The sequence below is a fragment of the Pteropus medius genome, unplaced genomic scaffold (genome assembly GCF_902729225.1).
Source record: "Pteropus medius unplaced genomic scaffold, Ma_sr-lr_union100, whole genome shotgun sequence".
Lineage (NCBI taxonomy): Eukaryota > Metazoa > Chordata > Mammalia > Chiroptera > Pteropodidae > Pteropus > Pteropus medius.
Genome location: NW_024356249.1, coordinates 6,416,304 through 6,439,815, shown reverse-complemented (window position 1 = coordinate 6,439,815; position 23,512 = coordinate 6,416,304). Strand labels below are relative to the sequence as shown.

The 23,512-nt window shown below is 40.4% G+C and overlaps 1 protein-coding gene and 1 pseudogene across 1 annotated transcript in view; one reads left to right on the top strand and one right to left on the bottom strand.

The window, feature by feature from the left end:
- EXOC4 (exocyst complex component 4) overlaps nucleotides 1-23,512 on the top strand; it is a 640,998-nt gene that overhangs the window by 471,000 nt on the left and 146,486 nt on the right. The window lies entirely within an intron of this gene.
- Nucleotides 18,880-18,998, bottom strand: LOC120601421 (uncharacterized; annotated as a pseudogene).

Below are 23,512 nucleotides of genomic sequence, written 5' to 3'. Positions count from 1 at the left end.
TATATAAAATGAGTAGAGGTTCATTTATGCCCTGCCGAGGTGTTATGCAAGAAAAAAATTAAACCAAATAACAAGATATCTATTCCCTCTAGAGGACTTAAAATAAGGTGAGAGGCATGATGTTTTAGCGCTATTGTGGCATAATGGTGACAGCATTTTGAAAAACCGCTTTCTATTTGGCAAGCAGTGGTTTACAGTGATATATTGTTATATGTACGCCTCTTTCCAGACTCTGACTCTTTCCTGCGTATGTGCATTTCTTTATCACATCCCTTGCCATATCATTTGGCACTGATCCATATTTGGGTAATGAGATAGTTTGTTGTGCCTGCAATGAAGAAAATGATTTAAAATGTTTTTTAATAAGTTAACAGGAGCAAGTGTTGAAATTACTGTAATGAGATAATGACAGTGCAGCATATTGCTTTGAAGATTGTGCTCTGGTGAAAAATGTACGCTCTTAATAAATTCATTTTCACTGTATTTTCCTTGGCAAGCTTGTTTAGCGTTTGCCTATTTGTCTGCTGGTGGTACAGAAACGAGCATATCAATTGGTAGTCAACAAAGAATGAAGACTAAAGCCGGTAATCATTTCTGAGTACTGTTGAGCTTTAGGGTATCAGCCGCGGAAGACTTATGCCGGTACCCAAATCCCATAGTGACAAGTGCATGATGGGTAGATTAAAATCTAAACTTATGAACCTCGGGCCAGTGTACTAGGTTCACCTTTTTAATCCGTCTGTTGATGTAGATCACATTTACTTTATTTCTGTGACGTTTAAGTGCTGTACTCGAAAGTTATGTCTCTCTCCTTGCACATTTTTCGCCAAAGTGCATCATGAGTGTAGTCATTAGGCAGCACGGTATAAAACATGGACTTACAGAGATAAAGAAGACCTGAGCCCTGCTCTCAAGTTTGTTGTTTAGTAGAGAGTGGCAGATGTACTAACAAATCAATATTATACCTGCCACGATCTACCTTTGTACATGGCACGTTGGGAGTTCAGGAGAAGGAATGGTCATTCAAAATGATTTCATAAAGAGATGATGCTTTGGCTAAATCTAGAAAGGTGGGAAAATGTTCCAAGTTTGGGGATCCATATCTAAGTAACAAAATCATAAGTAGCCCCAAAGGATTAAAGATTATTACAAAGGTCATCTCACTTGGGAAGGGAGTAGGTTTCAGTAGGGGCAGGGAGCACTTGGGATACTAGGAAGTTTTGTTTATCAGGTTTGTGGTTCCATTGAGTGTTCACTTCTTGATTATTTATTAAGATACACATCCATATTGCAAAATATGGGAATTGGAAAAGTTTCAATATGATGAACCTTGAGTATATAAATCCTTCCTGGCAAGTTTAAAATTTTCACTTGAGAACACTTAGATGGGAGGAAGACCGTCCATTACATTCACCATGGCACTGACTGACATGGTTGACAAACGATACCACAGACCACGTGGCATCCTCTCCCTTCTCCTACATTATCTCCCTGAAGCTGTGTACGCGGGTAAAGGGGGCCATTTCTGATTTTGTGATGTGTTGCTAGGGCTTCAAATTAGAATTGTATGCATATAAACACTTCAGTCTCCTGCCAACTCGTGGGGATCTCTGAGAGTTGGTAGGGGTTCTATCCCGAGACTCATGAGTTCCAAGGTACTCTTATACAGCTGTGGGAAACTAGAAATGAATCCCAATCCTTTGCTCCTCTAGAAAAACTGCCTTTGCTGCTGCTAATAATACTTGTTAGGGGAAAAAAGAAAGGGTATGTTTGCATAGTACTTCACAGTGAGTAAATCTTACTCATCTGTTATTTAACTTTCTAGGGGAGGCATGACAAATGCTGTTACTACAAATTTATTTATTTAAATGCTATTACTACAAATGATGAGACCCACTTAAGACCACATCGTGATGATATGGGTTTTAAACCTCATGTAAAAGCCTAGATTGAAATACAGCAATCCTGCCGTTAAGCCAGTGGTCAGCCATCTGAACAACGGTCTGTGGGCCAAATCTTAACTGTCGCCTATTTCTGTGAATAAAGTTTTATTGGAAGACAGCTACATGTATTCATCTACGGATGGTCTATGGCTGGCTGCTTCACTACAAAGGCAGAGTTGAATAATTGTGAAAGAGACTATATAGCCTGCAAAGCCTAAAATATGTACCATGTGGCCCTTTACAGCAGTTTGCTGATGCCCGCGCTATACCATATTGCCTCAGTTGAGTGATCCTAAATTTGCAGTAGCAACAGCACGAACTCTTTCAGTGTCACATGCGGGGGTAATCTATAGGTATCTGGTACTTGAAAGGGACTCTACGCCCGGAGTACCACTGTGGAATGCATGTCGCCTACCCATCAATCACAGCTCAGCTAAGCGTGGAGCCACTGTTCTGTTTTGAGCATTGTTCTTGATACTAGCAATGCTTCTAGAATGTTGCAGTAAGACAGACAAGGTCATGGGTTTCATGAAGCTTACAGTCTAGTAGTAGAAAAACCAAACAAACTAGGATATAAGTAAATAAGATGGTCTCGGGTAGTCAGAAATGGTATAACGACAGTGAGGCAGGAATGTCTATTATGATAGAAAGTGTTGAGAAAGGCAGTGGCTTGTCTTAGGTGCGTGGTGAGGGAAAACTCAGGAGGTGGACTTTGAACTGTCCTTGAATAATACAGAAGAACCAAGGTAGTATTGTCAGTAGAAAGGAAGGCCGCCTTGAGGAATATAGTAAGACAAGGGGAGAGTAACATGAACTTCTAACGGGTAGTCTGATCGACCTTGATGACCTACATTGGTGGTACGTGGTACTACTGTTCATGCAGCCCAGGATTTTTGTTTCTGTTATTTTTCTAAGAATCTGATCAAGTTTCTTATTCCTCCTGATTTTTGACAAATTAAAATGTCCAGGTCTTTTTTTCTTTCTTCCCTATGCCCTTGATAAAGCCAGTAATTTGGAATCTAAGTGAAAAACATTTGTTCTTAAGTTTCATAAGTTTGGTTTCCTGCTTGTCAGGATAATGTTGAATCCTGATGTTGTCATCCATAGTAATAGCAACATTTTCAGCTTTCCGTTTTTCTTTAATAAATCTTATGCCTTTCTTCAAAGTTATCAGTGAAATTGTTCAGGTCATTTCCAAAGACTGTAGTCTGTTACAGATTGCCCTTGATGTGGAGAAGAATCCATTAAGCAACTTTCTCATAATAGCTTTTCACGATTCTTGATTCTATGCACTGTCATCTACCCCATATTTTTAACATAAGGATAGCTCTCTAGATAAGTGAAGACTATAGATCACTCCATCTACCAATCCTGTAAGGAAAGGACAGAAAATTAACCTAACACCTTGAATGCGTTTGGATAACATTAGGTAATATTCAGATGTCTAATTAACTGAGATAACACTTATCTAAATGTACATAAATATTAACTTAGGCAACATTTCCTTTTCTAAGTGCTCATAACCGAAGAGATGATTGAAATTTAGTCAGTTCTTTCTAAAATGTATTTTCTCTTGTTTTTAAAAAATAAGGATTTTTCTGATTCCAGTCTTTGGGATAGAGATTAGAGAGCAAGCAAAACCCCTTACAAGACTAATAGAAACATTCTAAGAGAAAGGAACAGCAACACCTGCTGTCACTTAAAATTCATGGCTGACATGAATTCACATAAAACAAGTTTATATTTATTGAGCACTCTTACAATGACCTAGGGACCAATGATTTGCTAAAAACAAAACATAACGATAAACAAATTTATTAAAAGACTGGTATCTTTGCTCTGAAATACTCCATAAAGGCATGGGAGGTCTGAAATGAGTCGAGTTACTGTAAGCTAGATTTAGTCAATTTTTTGTCTTTTTGTTCCCAATGTTCAGAATCCAGTAAAAAAAATTCTAGCCTAAGGTAGAAAAGTACCTATCTAAGGTACTTAGATAGGTACTTTTGTCTTTGTGTTAGGCAATCAAGGTAGCCTCCGGCTTCTGGGGAACCAACACCGAAGATAGCTACATGCTTAGTCCCCAGCTAGAGCGGCTGCTTCCTATAGCTAGCTGGTTTCTGTTACCATTGCTTTTTAATTCTTAATATTGTTAGTGTCAAGATCTCGTCTGCTGTTTTGATAATCATCACCTCTATTTTATGAGAAAAGGAACTCTTTCTTTGACCTAACATCTGAGTGTTTTGGCATCAGGTTTAGGCACACCTGAGGACCTGCAAACCATTCACAAGTGTTACTACTCCCCAGACATCGTCCTTCAGTCTGGCCAGGTTTGGCAAGTGGTTATTGAACGTTAACCATGGGCTCATGTTCCTATTCACCTCTAGGGCACAGAGGAAATGTTCTAGAGACATTTCTCACCTTTTCTGGCCAAGTTAAATTTCAGAAGAACCTCTTGGTCAGCAAAGCCGCAGGTATGAGTTACACTCTTTCTCTAGCCCCAGGCTTTGCTCCCTCACTTCAGCTGGAGCTCATCCTCCAGGTGGTTCTCTCCCTGGCTTGTTTGTGAGCACAGAGGTGCTCAGGAACAGGTTCTGGCACTTCCTGGTCCCTGGTGTGTTTACAGACATCCTTGGTGTTTACACTTGCCTCATGGAGGCCAAGAGTTTAACCCTCAAGAGGTGGTAGTGCCTGGAGGCGACAGCTGTCTCCAAGACAGTGCTCCTCCGATCATGGCCATCTCGTCTGACTGCAGGTAGAGGCTTCAGAATGAAGTCCGCAGTGTCAGTTTACACTCTTCCCTCTCTAGACACTGGTGGTTCAGCTGCCTGTTTCTCAGGAGGAGTTGGGGTAAAGCTGTGAGTGATAGACATAGGACATGGGGGACCCTGGGGCTGGTGGAGGGAAGTGCCTTCAGGGACTGAGGACAGAGTCCCCTTATACTTGCGTGCCCTCTCTTATTGGTCTCCTGGTTACTAGGTATTTTTCTTGCGCATTCTCCTCCTGGTCTCTACTGTTCAAAAGAAAAAAATTAATCCTGTGCTTCCTATGCTCTGAAGCTAAAAAGAGCACAAGAGAGAGAAAGTTCACATCAGATCTGATAGTCTCACTGATCGTGCTGATAAAACCTGGCAAAGGAAGGGTAATGGGAGCCTTGGGAATACGATCCTTTCCTTTAATCCACTCAGCAGATATTTTATTTTAAGAACACAAGCACAGCAATCAGCAAAATCGAGAGACAGTGTAGAACCCTGAGGCGCTTTAAACTTTGGAGCCCTGTCACCTCCTACCCCATCCCCACCTTCAGGTAGCACTTCTTAGACAGTTCTTCTTTTGGGGTATATCCCCTTCACTATTCCTTTCCTTTACCTCCCACCGCCCCCCAAAATAAATAAATAAATAAATAAATAAATAAATAAATAAATAAATAAATAAATAAATAAGTGAGAACTTGCCTTTTGACGTTAAGAAGGAAGAAGCCTTATGGTCTAGACCATCCACCGGACGCTCAGCGGTGCACGATCCCTGCTTCTTGTGAGTCTTGCCATCTCCATGTCTACCATTTATCATTTGTAGGAAGTAGGTAGCACCCTGCTGCCCTCTAGCTGATCATGGTGTTGTAAATGGCTCTTCCTCCTCCTAAGGCACTGCCAAGTCAGCCTTCTTTATCAGCAAAGAGAAGTGGGCAGTCGTTTCTCATGCACAACTTACCCCAGGTGTTTGGTGGAGAGTGTTTCTGCTACTTTTTTTACTCTCCTCTCTCAGCCTTTCCCAAACCCCCAACCTTCCTGGAATAATCTAATAACCTAAACCAGAAAACCAACTTCGTTTCAGCTGTGGATTTCAATTGTTCCTCTATACTACAGCCGATACCCTGAAGATTTAGTCTGTCTAATAAGATATGATGATAAGATATCAGAACACCCATGTCCATATGTGTTCCACATTGGGCAGGCAGGATTGATCCTTTCTCAATTCTCAAGATACTAGCACAACTGCATTTAAAAATCTGTGGCTTTGAGTGTAGGGCCCTGAGATCCATATTTTAGCCTATAAACTATCAAATCTCCAAATTCATTTTCTCTGTGCTAAGTGCCCAAGTGGTGATATAATACTAGTCTAAACATAATATGGAATGTTGAACGATTTTGAAAAGCATGGTATGTACCTTGTTCTTTGGGGAGAGGATAGAAGCAACTAAGTCATTGAAAAGCGGGCGTTAAGTTTAGCTCCCAGTGTTTCATCTACCAGCCACAGTAGTTAACCCTGCATTCCCCTTCACACTCAGGAGTGATGGTGAACAGTGATTACATATGTAGACTGCCGTTGGAAAAGCACTTTGTAAAGTGAAACCCTCCATGAATATAGCTTTTAAGAAACTGGCCTGTAAAGTTAAAGAAGCATGGCATTTGGAATTCAACTTGGAGTTGGATCCCAGACGTGCCACTCATAGCTGTATGACCTTTCATGGGGAGCCCAACTTCCTTGAGCCTTAGTTTCCTGATCTCTATAATGGAAATAATACTAAGGTGACCCTTACAGCATCAGTATGGAGCTTAAATAAGTAATGCATATAAAAGTACATTGCGAATGCAAGTTCTCTACAGATTTAAGTTACTGGTGCAATTGTAAGTAAGAAAATATATGTGCGATGCTGTAGCGAGAATTGTGAGAGAACGTTAGGGTTGAGCAGCTGCGACACATTGCCCAGGCCTTATCCTGGCACTGCCACTTAGCAACAGTGTGACATCAACTTTTTTGTTACTTATTGCTTGTTCACTTCTCTGTCACCCACAAGTCTGTGAATTCCCTGAGTAGAGAGGGACTGTATTCTCACTGCATTGCATCTCCTAGGGTGGTATCTAACATGTAGGTGCCCAGAAGACAAGTCTATTGAATGGATGAATGCATGATTTTTATCATCTGCCATGCCTTTTATACTATAGTACCTCATAGACGTCACTTGCATTTATAAGAACAACCATAAGTGGGAATCGGTGGAGCCATGGCCAGTTAATGTAGCTCGTATGAACCCCACAAAGCTGCTTCCGTTCTGCATCTCTAAGCTTCTTAGCACTGCTTGACTCAAGTTTCTTGCCTGTTAGGCTCTTATCTGCAGCCAAAAATACAATGAAGAAACATAACACTTTTGAAAAATAAAGTCTCCACTTAATCTACCAGGATAATCGTCTTCTAATGCCCTGGGACTAAACAGACATAATTTTACTTGCCAGATGGCTCCGATGAAGACACTAAGTATGTCTTGGAAGCACACCTCTCAGAAATGCCTTGAGGGTAGGGACTTGGTATTGTGCAGGTGCTCAAGAAATGTCGATTCTGAAATGGAATGGTGTTCTGTTCAGTTCACAAACATCAGAGTTTTTCTAAACTTTTACCTCACAGCAGTTTCCAAACACTGTAATATTAAATTATTTTCAACTTAGTCAAAATAGTGTCACAGTCTTAGGTATCTCTTATGCTTCATCTGTTTTGAACAGCAAGTGGCACCTTGTTGCAGCTTGCTGTCCAATCCCAGGGCGCATTTCAAATTCCAGTTGCTTATTTTGTGACAGTCTTCCAATCCCAGCAGGTCTCTCTTGTCATCTTTGGCACCCTCTTGGTACTTGACTCTTCTATCCCAGAAACCTTGCAAAACCCCACCCAGTGGCACCAATTTGTTTTTCAAAGACCTGATTCCACTTGTCTCATTGATCTTCTTCGGCTGAGTTAAATCTACAGCCGTTGCAGACTTTGTGCAGTCTTAGTTTTTCCAAACAGCCATTACACGTAAATGGTACCACAGCTCCTGCTACATTTCAAGCACATGTCCCAGAGGTAGCAAGACAGAACATCAATCTTCAGTGCCACCTGGCTCCCTGATAAGCTTTTGTTTTATATGTGGCTATGTTGTCAGGAGCTTCCCTCCCTCTCTTCCCACCACCTCACCCAGAGAGCTTTTCTGAATATGACAGCCATCCAAAGACGAATTATCTCCTTGCAAAGTTAATTTCTGTTTCTCAGCAGGGAGCCACTGGTTCCCGCTGGGTTTGAAAGTGCTGCTGTTTGGTTAATGGACGAGTGTCTCTTGGATCCAGGTACCCACCCTGGAACTGCTGCGGCGCCTGGCTTTCCATCTACTTTAATTTCCTACTTGCAGCTGGCGTTAGGAGACCTAAATGGGTTTATTCACAGGGTAGTGACTTCCAGTCATTAGCACTGGAAGGAAATCATATTGAAGATGAGGACTAGAGAGCTACTTTCTCGCCATCCTTGATCAGTTAGGACAGTTTGTTTTTTTGTTTTTTTGTTTTTTTGTTTTTTTGTTTTTCTTTTTTTTTCTTTTTTAGAGAGTGAAGTCACAAAATCCTTCTAGAGATAGAACAATGGCCTAACGTAAGAGGTTCATCTCCGAATTTTAAGAGTTGAAAAAGAATGGAAGTTTTTGTATGTCATCAGTGTACAGGATTGTGAAGTTAAAATAAGATGCTGGATGAAAATTGCTCTGAGCACTTTTAAGTGTAATAGTCAATCTTGCCATCGCTTTGTATTCTGAAGCTTTTTTAAATGCAGGAAATTTTGTAACAAATAGTTGTATTATCATCTAGAAAGCAGAGCTAGAAGCTGACTAGAAAATCCCTCAGACCACATATGGAATGCTTCTATCAGGTTATGAAATTGCCACCGCTGTAGGTCAAACAGTGTCAGATATTGGCAGCTTCATATGCTTCAGCCTATACAATTCTGGCTTTTCGGGTGGAACTCTGCAGGCCAGCAGCACCACGGACATATTTTCCCCTTTGAAAAAATCCGAAGCCTGTCGGCCAGGGGCCATGTGTCCTTGAGAGGAAGCTGTCAGCTGTGCGAATCGAGAATGGAATTCGCTACGCGGGGGAACATCTGGTCACACAGACTGGCCAGTGTTGGGCAGCTCGCTCTTTCTTGCTAAGCCTCATTTTCTGCAGCGTTTCTGTGTGTTACAGTTAAGCTAATGGAGCCTGAGAGATCATCAAACCGAAAGTTCTGAGGGAGAAAGTAAAAGGGCCAGCAAGCAATCCCTCATTTAAAAAAAAAATGCCACTTACAGTGAAAAACATCAATTCTGGTGACACCAGGGATGTTTGGCTGTTTGTGAGAGAGAAGAAAGAACCATGCAAAACAAATTAAAAGCGAATCTTTTCCCTGTACAGCTGCCGTGTGACTTTGGACAAGTATCTTAATGTCTACCAGTTTCGGTTTATACTAAGGAAAATAATATTTCAGGGAAACGTTGGTGAATTGAAGATCAAATAGTAAAGTACCTAGTATAGAGTCAGCACACACAAATGCTTAATGGATGTTATTTCTCTTTTTCCTTGTTATTTCTGGGTTTCAGTCATGGAATTTAAATTCTTTAGGTCCTGAAATAATAAGACACTATGCAAAACACTTTAAATTTTCAAAATAGCATCCACATACATGATCTACCGAAATGCATTATAAGAATACCATACATGATGTCAATATGTATATCTTTATTTTTCTGTATATAACTAGAAATAATCCAAGTGTGTCAGTTAAAGTCAACTGCTCCCTATTCTCTGTACATGCTGGGAGAATTTTTGCTTTTAAGTTCTTATTTCTTCCATTTTCTCCACTGGGAATGCCCTGCCAGCCATCCCCAAATATCACTGGCTCAACCGTCACCTCCCTCACAACTAACCTGCATTTCTCCTCAGTGGAAAGTAATTCTCTCGGTCTATTCTCAAGCCAAAAAAGGAGTTGAGACATGTAAAGGGACAATTCCTTTAAACTAGACCAGTGTTCAGACAGAGCAGGCACTCAGTTTTCAGGAAATAAGAAAAAGCTACAGCAGGACCAGAAACAGTGGTTCTCAAATTGGGATGCTCAAGAATTGCTCCTGGACATTGTTCAAAATGGAAATTCCTGGGCATCACCCCACAGATTCTGATTCTATAGATCTGAACCCCCTAGTTGAGGAATCCACGATTTTATCAGTAAGTCCAGGGTGATTCTGGGGAAGATGTTTCCCAGAGCACACTTCGAGAAACACTGGTTTGAGGGGAGGTGCCTTGCATATCGAGATAATGAAAAGTAAAGAAGGCAAGGCCGGAATGTCAAAGGATTGCTTTCATAGTGTTATCGAAGGTCGAACTCATATGCCTTCGGTGAGAACAAATAAAAGTCATAAGACAAGGTACTTGGTCAGCTACTGTTTATGTGTAGCTTCCTGATTAGCCATAAGGCATATACCTACACTGGCTCACATGATTCATATCTTTAGTTTTTTAATTTTTTTTTTTACTTTGACCTGCGTCATTAAAAAGAGCTTTATTCCTAGAGGCTTCATTAATTGAGGCATTTTTTTCTTTGATTGATTGACTAATTGAAGTAGTAGTTACAGCACAAAGATGACCTCTAGGTAAGCTAAATCATTGCTTCCAGCTTTGAAACTGAGGGCTGTTCCTAAGAGTTTTCAAGGATCTCTACAAGAAGCCAAGGTTGCTTTTTAAAATAAAGATAGATGGATAGATACATACATACATTTCTTTTAGCACGTAGTTGTGGTGATAGATTTATGTTAGTGGTGAGAAATTAAGTTAGGGCAAAGATATGTAAGTAAAAGCTTTAAAAAATTAACTTTTATCTTTTTCCATCCCCATCCTTTGCTTTGAGGGACCTAGAAAGTATTTAAGTCAGACAGAAAGATAAATACTACAGAATTTTACTTACATGAGGAATCTAAGGAATAAAAAGAACAAAATAATCAAAAACAGACTCACAAATATAGTGGACAATTTGGTGACGGACAGAGGGGATGGGGGTTTGGGGAGCTAGGAGAATGGGGCGAAGGGTTAAAGAAGTACAAACTAGTAGCTGATGGATGGTCACGGGGATGGAGAGCAGGGCATAGGGAATGCAAACTAATTAAAGAAAATAAATTTTTAAAAAATTAACTTTTAAAGCAGAAGTTACCAGGCTGAAACTGTAAGTTTTTGCAGGGATCGTGAATCTGAATAATTAAGTCTCATACATAAATATATTATTTGTCAATACAGATAAAAGCTGTAATGACAGTTAAACTATAAAATCTATAAGCATTACCGAATTCATAGATTCTTTGGCTCACAAAATATTTTCTTTATCAATGAGTGTTCAAAGTACAAATGCCATCACAGGGAGGTCAGCACACGGTTTGCATTAAAGAGAAATCAGTGGAGTAGAATAGAGAGTCAAAAACTGTGACCAACGCTTGATTCATGACAAAAATGCCATCGCCAGGCTGTGGGAGAAGAGAGATCTTTTCCATAATTGGTTCTGGATCAGCTAGATGTACAACTAGAATTTTTTTTAAAATAGGCTTTTCAAAGATAAAATAGAAGAATATCTTTATAGTTTAGGCAAAGATTTCTTTAAAAAGATACAGAAAGCACCAGTGATAAGACAGGTAATTTGAGCTTCCTTGAGATCTTTTATTCATTAAAGACACCTTTAAAGGAGTAAAGGGGTAAGCCATAGAGTGAGAAAAGATATTTTTATTATGTATTTCCAACCAAAAGATGTATGTCCAGAATATATGGAGAATTTTTACCAACTAGTGAGAAAAAGGCAGACAAGCTAATAAAAAGGAGTCGGGGATGGGGCCAAAGACTTGAGTAAGCACTTACGAAAATAAGCCATTCCAGCAAATACACGAAAAGGTACTCATAATAATTAGCCTTCAGGGAAGTACAAAATAAAACGCCATGATAAGATACCACTACACATCTAACAATGACTTTAAAAAAACTCAATATCAAGTGCAGTAAGGATGGAGCAGCTAGAATTCTCACACACTGCTGGTAGAAGTACAAACTGGTATAACTACTTTGGCAATAGCTATTAAAGTTGACCATATACATATCCTGTTATCCACCAGTTCCACTCTGTGGTATAAACCCAATAAAAATGTGTACATATATTCACCAAAAGACACAAACTTAGAATGTTCATAGGCAAAATGAAAGCAACCCAATATATGTAAAGAACAGAATAGATAACGTATGGTATGTTTATATAATGGAATACTATAATGCAGTGAAAAAGAACAAACTCATGTTAAATGCCACAATGTGGATGAATCTCACGGACATAATCGTGAGCCACGAAAGCCAGACACAAATGTGCACGTACTGTGTTATTTTTTTAAATAAAGTTCAAAAAGAAGTCAGAGGAATCAAAGGGGTAGAAGTCAAGGCAGTGGTTACCTTTGGGCGAGGCTAGTGACCAGCAGAGCGAGTAAGGGAGGCTGTTAGAAGGCTGGCAGTGTTCTCTCTTGATTTAGGTAGTTACGTGGGTGGATTACTTTTGTAAAAATATATTGAACTCTATGCTTTTGATTTATGCATTTTTCTGTACGTATATTATATTTCACTTAAACATTTTGCCAGGAAAATAAAGACTGTGTTAGAGGATTCTGGCATCTAGTTTGGGGTGGCTTTTTGAGGGGTAGAAACTCCCCTGCTTAGCTCTGCGCCAGTGACTGACACTTGTGACATTCTGCAGTTCTCCTGGAATCTACTAACCAAACAGCCATGTGAGTAAACAGATTTCATAAAAGGCAGTAGGTGATCGACGAGTTATTTGTTTTACCTTGTACCTGTTTAGAATGGAATTAGCAGCAACAAGAAGTATATCTTCTCATGTTGATTCTGGAATTTGTTCTTTCCGCGCCTAGGACTTATTCTTGCCACAATCATCAGTTCTTTTGGTGATTGCTGACCATCTCTGCTGTAGTCTCTAATGGCTCATTCACATACACAGCCATGAAGAAATGCTACATCGTATGGCCACTGTGGGTATTGTTCACAGGTTTCTGAAACTTCGTTTGACGAGATAAACTGACTTATATGTGGAAATTTGCAATATCAGTGAATATTTAAATGACATTTTCCCTAGTGCCTTTGTAACTTGTGTATAACAACCTTGTGAGATAGGTTATTTCTTCCCTTGTACAGAGAAGGAAACTTATCACGTAGTTAATGTATCACATCTAGTAAGTGGTGGGTCAGGATTTAACATCCGGATCTTCTATGATTCAGTGTTCTTCACACTCCACTGCCTCTTCTGGATCAGGAAAGCTTTAGGGTGTCTTAGTAATTTATAAGAGTTGACAGGAATTGTTAGGTAATTCCATGGGCCTCCTAACTTTTCATGCAGATATTAGTATTTAATAACTTGCCAAATATCAACCCATGGCATATTGGTAAGCAGTAAATTGTGAAATCCTTTTCTTCTGGGTTTTAGACATTTGTGCTCAGATAAGGAAAAGCAGAGGGGGTTGGTGAGTATAGATAAATATGGAACAAGAGATAGATCTCCTGTCACTAAAATTTTCGATTTTATAATTAAATTGTGCATACCAGAGGTGGAAACATAAACATTGTATGCCGTGGAATATTTGGATCTAGTCGTCTTGCGCGGTTAAGAAGTGAAAATGTGGGAGTGAGGCTAGATGATCAGACTCCTCAGAGCAGAAACCAAAGAATGGACAGCTAGTACCCATAAGCCACGGTAACACTTGATGGCCCAGGGACAATGGACATAGAGGTCTTTCTGAGCCCTCATCTTTTCCAGCCCTGGGTGGACAGCCCTGGCTTCTTTCTCTGGTTTCTCAATTTAGACACATTGTCAATGTGCTCCCCCTTCCCCATTCTGTGTTCTGATGGGAGGTGTGCCCACCTGAGTCGCTCTCATCCTCACTGGAGGCAGTTGGTGCATTGGCGAGATGCCAAAGACTCTTTTTCTCTTACTCCTATGGTTATTTCAAGATATAAATAATAATTGATTGCTAACTAGGTACAGATATAATATTAGGCGCTCTGGGATATATAAAAATGAGTAAGACCAGGCTTTGCTTTCAAGAAACTTATATTTTAACACAAGGATATGAAAAAAATCCATCCATATCATGAATTCTGTCTCACTCGTCAAAGTACTCACATTACTTTTTGCACGCCTGGCTTATTGTCGGAGAAGACAGTGGTGCTCTTGCATTTTATTTTGCCTGAGCACTTGATTGATTCAGAAATTAAGGATAAAAAATTAGTATAAGCAAAATTGAAAGCTTTTGAGTTACATAAATAGTGATCATAATAAACCCACCATCCCTTAGTCAAAGCCTTTTTATTGTAGAAAAGTTTGCCTATCTGATTTTCTGGTTCACATTATTTTAAGAAGCAGCAAGTTAGGAATCACAGAAACTGACAACAAGAATCTACTGTTTTGTCCCCCCCCTACCTGCCCCCGCCTAAAAAAAACATTGAGATTTAATAACTGCTAGTCTCTATAACAAACACTATATAAAACCATAGCACAGCGTGCTGGTGTGGAGCCATTTAAGTGGGGTGCACACTGCTCTGCCTGCTATGAAGGCCATTAAGGACACGGGTCTGTTACTCAGTAGAGAGGTAGAGAGGTAGTATAAATAATGGCGAATCATTAATTTGTAATGAGTCATTATGGGGTTAAGCCAGTGGGTTCTGAGCCAGACTCTGCTTGGGTTCACATCCTGTTTCTGCCTCTTACTAGCTGTGTGGCCTTGGACACAGTTCCTAGTCTCTCTCTATGCCTCAGTTTTCTCCTTTGTAAAATGGCAATAATAGTTCCTTCTTTGCAGGGTTGATGCAAGGATGAAGTATTTCTAACTACGTATTAATATGAACGCTTTCCAGCATAGTAGTCAGCATTCAGTCAGAGATCAGCGGTGGCATTGCCATCACTGTCATCCGTCATTTCAAAGCTACCAAAACCTCCTACCCTTCCCCACGGAAGCAGTCCAGCTTCCTTTCCCAGAGACCTGGGTGGTAAATGTGCTTTCGGGGAGTTCCGGAAGCAAAAGGAAGCTGTTAATCCTTTCTTGGAGAATCAAAGACTTGGTTATTCTTTCACAAGTGGGATCAGAGAAGGAGAAAAATCTGTTTTGCATCCCCCCTGCCCCCACCAAGTTTCCTGTAGCAGTTAGAACAGAAGTTAGTCTCTCAAAAGATTATCCTGCCACATTCACTTAAATGTGATACATGGTATGACCTGTAGGATAACAGTGAGAAACTCTAATCACTTACTTAAACCTGCCAAAGACTAATTTTTAGAAGCCTCAGAGGTGGGTGTGCATATTAAAAGACACCAGGTCCTTTCAGTAGAACCCTGAGCAAATGTGTATTGATTAACTTAATTAAAAGAAGATTATAGCTCTTGCGCTGCACTCTGTGTTATCTGACTATGTGGTTCCAAGGGATCTTTAAAGCAAGTGTGTTAATGGCCTTCTCATTTAAACCAGCATGAGTTCGAGGTTATTTCATCAATTTGGTAATCAAATAATTTTCAAGACCACAGAAGGTTAAAACCAAGAGTTTTCTTTTATAAGTAAATTATTTTAAATTGTCTTTAGTAGTAGTTCTATATGGAATTTGGTTCAAAGAGATCCTTTCTGTTTTTCAAATATTAAGGGCAAGAGCTCTTTAGGTTTGATTTATTCTTTCAGTCTCACTGCCTGGCTTGGGCTGAGGTCATAGAACCATGAAGCTGTGACTGAGCCATTTGGCTGGGAAACCGCCAGTGTTAGTGTCTTGAGGTCACACTTCATGGACCAGACTCCACAGAGGAAGATGCTCTAATCTGCTATCTGGAGACTGAAGGCCTCACCACCAGCATCCAGAAAACCAAGCGGGAAGAAGATGGAAGAGGGCTGGGGATTCTTGGCTTCTGGTACACGTACATTCTCTTAATTCTCCCCTTTTTCTGTCCTCCCATCCTGAATTGTTCATCCTATCTCCTAGTCCAGAGACCCTCTATTTTGCTCTTTCCAGGGAATAAACCTTCAGATTTTTATCAGAGTGGAGGAGAGACGGTTACACAATGGAGGCAGGGTCTGGGGATTTGACTACTTCTTAAAAAGTCTTTGAACTAATCCTTATATTAGTCACTCCTTCCCATTTGTCCCCACACCCGCGTGTACCTAGGGAATTCACAGTAGAGATGTGATTGCTTCTCAGCTTTTTCTACTACTGACATAGGATTTCACTTTCTTAAGTTTCTTAGAGCAGTGGTCCCCAGCCTTTTTGGCACCAGGGACCAGTGCTCCTATGAGACTCCAACTCCTAATGATCTGAATGTGGAGCCGAGGCAGTGATGCTAGTGCTGGGGAGCGGCTGCAAATACAGATGAAGCTTTGCTCGCTTGTCCACCTCTCACCTCCTGCTATGCGGCCCGGTTCCTAACAGGCCGTGGACCGGTAACAGTCTACGGTCTGGGGCTGAGGACCCCTGTATTAGAGGCAATTACCACTCCGATCTGCTTTCCAGCTTCCAAAATTCTGTTGCTTTTGTCTACTCCCACCTATTCTCCTTACCCTTGTAGATTTATGTCGTGGAAAAAGATAATCTCTTTTTGGTCCTTTCAGTGAGATTTTGGGAGGGGGAGAGAATAGAAGTGTATGTTCAGGCTGCTTTCTTTACCCAGAAGTAAATCCCCTAGGTACATCTTCCTCATCCCTGTTCCTTATGCCTTTACTCAAAAGGCCCTGCTCTGCCTCTGCCCAGGCAACTGGAGGAACATGGAACACTCACCCGCTTCTCCCTCATCGCCTATGCTGTTAAGGTCCAGCTTTTCTATCTACCGTCCCTGAAAGCCCAACTCAGATTCTAGCTGGTCTGTAAAACCTTCCAGAGCATCTCAGGCCGTGATGAAAAGTACTCATACATACCTCATATGGGTAGCTAAATTTCTGTGTTATATCTTTTATATCCTTTTCAAGAAGACTGAAAACTAGATTGTAGCCTCCTTTATGCCAGGGCCTTGCCTGAGAATTTGGAGTTTTAGTCGCCATGTGGTGTAATGGAAAGAGCACGGGCTTTGGAATAACGCCAACCTGAGGGCAGCCTTGGGTCTTACCACGTGCTGTGTTAGCTCAGACAAGGAATTTGACCTTTCTGAGCCTCACTATCTTCTCTGCGAAATGAGCTATGTGAGGGCTAAATGAGATGACACATGGAGCTGCGCGTAGCATAATCCCTGCAGACAGGAGGCATTTAATAAAGGCCAGTTCCCTCCCTTCTGTGCTCATATCTCCTTAGCGCGGTGTTTTTCCGCAGTCGATGCTCAATAATATTCACTAAATGTTGTGCTGGAAAAAAGAAATCGATAAAAGTTCTTCATTAGCCAGGTATCCTACTTTTCTCTATCCAAGCTGTACCACATCATAGCAGAAAGATAAAATCCAGAAATTCTAATCCAGAATTTTATGGCAGGAAATCCTTATTTCTTAAGTAAGTGTGGGACTGGGGAAGGAAGAGCACAGTATTCAATGACACGGAAGGGGTCTCAATCTCAGTATCGGCTTTCTCAAAGCCAGCCTGAGGTTTACAGCTGGGTTTCCTTTTCGCAATTATAAAAGTGAGAACTATGTTAACTAACTTCCAATTCAGTCCACCGTTGGCCACTTGGGATCTGGAAGCTGGCCGATTTTTTGACCTCAGGTGCTCTGCTATGTAGGGTTGCCAGTTATAATTATATGTTCAGATGTCAATTAGCAAACAGCCCATTATTTGGCAGTTTGGAATAATGAGATGGATCTTGCACTAATCTTTCAAGTCAACAAGCATTTGATAAGTGCCTTATACATAAAATTCTATATTGTACTGTACCTAGTAAAGTTATATTATTACATATTATATAACTTTTTCAAATACCATTGGATTCTTGAGCAGCAAAGAAAAAGGCAGAAAGTTTTCCATAAAAACAGTTCTCTCAAACACACAAGCATCCCTTTGTATTCAAGTGACAAGAATTTCAAAGACAGTTACCTCATGGAACAGAGATAATGTAAATTCACGTAGTGCAGAAAATACTGACTAAATATGATCGTTCTAGACTTTATACAGATTGTGCACAATCTTAATATAGATTCGCTTGGCTCTGGGGAAACCTCAGTGAGTAAAAGAGACGGACTTTCTCTAAAGATTGCTAGTTCCCTGTGATATGCGACTTTTTCTTCTCTCTGTATCAGAGCTTTCCATGCAGATTTTTCTCAGTGCCACATCTAGATTTATGTATAAATAGTATTCATTAAATTCCTGAAATTGAAATGTTTTTTTCTCTTTTACACAAGTTCAGATTATTGTTCACCTACAGCTTCTCATTTCATGAAATAACCTCTACTCCTTCGTGACCTTCGTTTGTTTCCCATGAGTAAAGAATCTCCATAGAACAGGGAGGAAGATGCAAGGCCTTGCTTAGGGGGCGTGAGGATGGGTGGCGAGACTGCGTGGTGTTCTGTCGTTGCCACTCTCGGCCTGCAGCGTGCTGGGGAACGCAGACGCAGCCTCCTCTGAGCTTGCCCTCTTTCTCCGTTCGTCAGATTCGAGTGCATCTTCTCTCTTTCATGAGCGCTGTCATTTTTGTTTATGTCCCTCTTCCTGCATTTATTTCTTGGCTGTGGCAGATTTGGGACATTACTAAATTTTACTGTTATCTATGCTCTTGGTTATCATTGTGGCCAACGGCAGAAATACTGCGGCACCACGTATGCTACTGTGCATCTCGTCCCAACTCTAAGCTCAGTGACACCACTTTGATAGCTTGACATCAGCCGTGGCGGGAGCCTTTACTGATGGAGAACAGTAAATGTTGCAGACTGGGACCCCCTCGTCTCCGTGGAGAGCTGGTCATCAGACACCGACCAGCACAGCACCGTCACGTGCCTTACATTGCTTTGCACCACAGTCCAAGTGAACACCAAGCCCAGATTTTTACAGTGGATCCATGGCTTCCCTTAAGCTGTGCTCTCCTCCATCCTGCTCATCCCCTATGAATCAGTCATTAATTTCTTTCTCCCTTTATGTTCTACCTCCCGACCCTTCTCCTTCCTCCTCCTCCTCCTCCGCCTTTTTTTTTTTTTTTTTTACACCTACAGCACCTGGTCTTCCTAGGTGGTCTCCCATCTAAGTACTAACCAGGCCCGACCCTGCTTAGCTTCCAAGATCAAACAGGATTGGGCGTGTTCAACGTGGCATGGCCATAGACTTATTCTTCTTATTTTTAAAAGCAAAGGCTCTAGTGCCACCCTGACTAGCTTTGCATCTGGCTCCACACTTTACTAATTGTGTTATCTTGGCCACTAAGTTTTTTCTGCCCCAGTTTTACCACCTGTCAAGTGGGGATGATAAAAGTATCTACCTCATAGAGTTATTATGGGCACTAAATGAGTTAATCATTTTAAAAGCACCTAGAATAATGCCTGGTATATAGTAAGCAAAATATGGATATTTATTTAATAAAACACTTTTAGTTGTTATCCAGGCCTTAACCTACAGGCTTTTTATGAGGTAGAGAGTTCAAAACAGAAAAGAGAATAGCAAAAGGAGCATGTGAAAATAAGAAGAATGGCCTGGCATTCTAATAGAAATAGTAGTTCTATGGAACTAGGAAAGGGTTAATGACATAAACCAGAGGAAGAGTGGTGATAAAGAAGGCTGCAAAGATTAAAATATAAATCATATAAACTTATGTTTTATTTCAAATATGCACACCAGGAAAGTAAGGGCTACTTTATAAATGCATAGAAAATTTCCATTTTGATTTAAGCAATTAAACCAATTTTGATCCTCATTCTAGACAGAAATTTAATTGTCACATACTGAAGGTACTTAGGCTAAATCAAATTTGTATTGAACAAGAGCCATGGAGACCAAATGAGAGATGTATGTCCATATCTATGAAAAAACCAAGCCCAGGAGCCACAGTACTCATTTGTCTGACCATCTGGAAGGCTCTAGTGATCTAAGCACTTAATTTTACCCTCATTTTTAGAACAAAAGGGAAACAATAAAAGAAGAAAATGGACAGCAGGGACGTCCTCCTTTTCATTTAAAATAAAAAATCTTAGTGATAAAAGGAGCAGAGAGTTTAAAAGAAAAAAATGAGAAACCATTAAAATGATTTGAATGTTCTGTCCGCATGTTGCAGTGGGCTCTATTGTTTTCAGTTACATGGGAACTGTGGTAATTTTATGAATCATTAGAGTTTTCTTTCCAAATTATATCTGCATGTTCTTAAAGTGCCTCCTAAGTTACCCACAGTAAGAGACTATCGAACAATTTTATTATTCCATTTTGTACTTTTGAGTTTTATATTTTGTATTTCAAAAAATTTTGTACTTACAACCCAAAGATAAAATCATGACAGCCGAATCTTTGTGTACTTAATTTCTCCTACTTTTTAAAACATAATAGCCAGTCTCTGTTCTCATCTTTAGTCTAATAAGAGACCCTAGAATAAATATGAAGCCCTAGTTTGATAGAATGATGTCTCATTTAAGAGCAAACCTCCCTCCACCCCAGAATTGAAAATAATCACAACAGTTGAATAGTGTCCTTGGGCATATAGGTCTCCGCAGGCATAGTGACCTGCAAAACATGTACTCTTCCTACTGATGCTTAACATTGCTTCCTAGAGCAGTCATCTCCAAAGGCCTGTCCACCCTCCTGGGCCAGCCAGTCCCACATGGGACCTACAGAAAATGGGTAAAGTAAGGTAAATGTAATGTGCAGTGTGTTATATGCGCGTGTGTGTATACGTACTTGCGTGCTTTCCAGTTTACTTTCTTGGGAGGGACTGTCTTTTTCTCATTTTCTTGCTATTTTTTACTGTTAAAATATTCATACTTTTAACCATACTTTTATCAAAACAGTGACATTGTAGGTGATCTGTTTTTGTTTTATTTTAAGCATCATAACTTGGAAAAATAGAAAGTTGGATGTATATTGATCCATTTTTTCCTGGGTGGTGAAACCCTAAAGTCTGGAAATATAATAATGTGTCAGCTGTATCCTTCCCGGTGGCATGGGCGTTTCCTGTGTGAAAAGATTGTCTTACAAAGAAATACATCAAAGCTTCAGTATTCTGATTTTTAACCATTCACTCTTCTTGGATTCAAGAGAGAAGCTGCTTTCCTGGGCAGTACGTGGGTGGTACTCTTACTGTCCCTTTCACATAAACTTTGGTAGGGTGCCATTGAGCGTAGTTCGTCAGAAAGCGTTATGGTAATTTCTAATCTCGTATAGGCCCCTCTCTCTACAAATAATGTGCCTTTATAACGAAAATCTAGGAACAGTAAGCGGGAATGACTCATCTCCTAAACCTGGGAAAGTGAGTTAAAGCCCTAGTTGACTTTATGGTAGGTGGGCTGGCGATGTCACCATGGTTCATGAAGAATATCACAACCCTTGTGAATGAAGAGAGAGAGAGAGTAATTCGTTCAATACCCCAAAGACAGTCAGTATGAAAACCGTGTTTGGAGCCAGGTCTCATGTTTGCTCATTGTTTGATTTTTGCCCAGTGGTGCATAATGTTTTTCTCAGCATGCGAAGGTCAAATAAAGCAGTTAACTTTGTTCCTAGAATGAGCGAGAAAGCTGGGTTCACAACGACCAGTTTTCAAGAACAAGATCTACTTTTTAAAATTCATTAGTTCTTCTCAAATTTTATTGCCTCTCCCAGTATGAGGCATAGCTGAGTTGTATCTTTACCCTTGAACAAATGTTCCCTTGCGTGGACACACTTGCTCGTGTGCTCTCTCCCCTAACAGTTCCATATGTTCTATTTTCCTGGAAGCCAAGCTCCCTGCTCATTCTCCTCCTCTGAGGGCTCCAGATCTCACCTCTGAGGTGCACGAGTAACTGAGGCTGAAACAATTTGTAGGGAAAGTTGTCAGCATAATTGATTATTATATGGTGTGAGCCGCCGAAGACAGGCAAGCCTGCACAGAGTGGAGCAAACGTGTTTGTGGTGTGCATCTCCCACCGGGTCCAGCCGGACTTCCTCCTCTGACATGTTGATTTATACATTCATAGCTCTTCCCTAATGAATCGTGCCCCAACGTGGGTCACTGGGGCCTCCTGCCGAAGAGACCTTGCCTTTGCTAGCAAAAAGCAGCAATGGAAAGGCTCTGCTCTGTGAATTTCTGGATTTGTTTCTTTGTTGGCACCAAATGGAGTGACTGAGGACATGTAATCTTTAAAAGGACAAAATAATCACATCAAATGCTTGAATAATACAGCTACATCAAAAGAAGGGTTTCCGTGAATACAGATGCTTTGCGACATGACAGAACCTAGTCAGAGTGGAATGAGAATTTGAGAAATGTAAAGAAATACGAGCATCTAAGACCACCTTTGGTGGCAGCTTGACGTTCAGGAGTTCTTTAAAAACCTCTTTCTAAGTGTTATACTTGTTCCTTGAAACTGCTTTAAGTGTTAGACTTGCTGAAATTTAGGGATGATAATGACTGCTCTACTTTCTCACAATCTGTTGGGATATTGATTGAGATATTTGTGAAGTACTCTGAGTTCTCAGAAAAAAAAGAGTGTTAAGAAAATGCTACACTGATATTGTCAGCAAGGCAGGGAAAATTATGCAGAAACATAATTTTGGAAAGATAAGTTTAAGAAAGTTTGAATTATTAGCCTGAGTCCATATGACAGTCCTGTGTCCTTATGACCGATTGTTTTGTCTTAGGTATCAGTTCTGGGTAAATTCAGAGGCCAGGGTATCAGGGAATTGTGACGAGAGAAGAGCACTTGCTGGTGTGAAACTGTCACTGAAGAGACTCTTGGCTGGTGGCATTGGAGTAGCCTGTGTTTCCAGAAGGCTGGTCATACAGGACAGCCAAGGGAGCAGCAGGAGGGGCCAATCTTCATTTCCTCTCCTGATTCCATCCTTTTTCCCTTGTGAGTTACTTCACACCTTCCTTTCACTGGCAAATGTCTCAAATGAGTGTCTCCCTTCCCCACACACTCCCTTCTCAGCTTCCTGTAAACCTGGTTCTGGTCTCACCAAACCCACCATTGAAACTGTCATCTGTAGGTCACAGTAACCTTCCATAATCAGTCCTCATTCACTTTGACCGTGCTGCACTTGGCACTGTGCACTACCTAGGAAGACTAACTCATCACTTACTATCTGTGTTTTTACTAGAAGCAACAAAAGATTCAGGTTACCTGAGTTCAAATCCTGGCTGAAACTAAAACTTTCTGGTTGTGTTACTTTGGACAACTCTTTGGTCTCTTGGTACTTCAGTTTCCCCAGCTATAAAACAGGGATAAGTGTACCCACCTTATAGATGGTTAAAATAAAATTTATAGGGAGTTAATTGAGAGAATTCATACAGAGCACTTAGACCTATACTATATGGCACACTTTATTGTAGTTGTTATATGCCCAGAGTGTAGCATAGTGGTAATGCCTGGCACATAGTAAGTGCTCAGTAATTGTTGGATAGATTGACAGATGAATGATAGTTAAGTAGCTTATTCTAACAGTCACATTTGGATTATAAATGCTATTTACAGATATGTCCAATATAAGGGAAAGGAAACAAGGGTGCTGAGTACTTGACCTTCGCCAATCAAGTCAATTAAGGGCTAGAATTTGGTTATCTTTGAATCCTGTGTTCTATAAGCTCATCTATATATTTTTTTCATGCCTTTTAAATCATTTTTCTTTGAGCAAATTGCCTTTTTAAAAAAAACAACTTATATC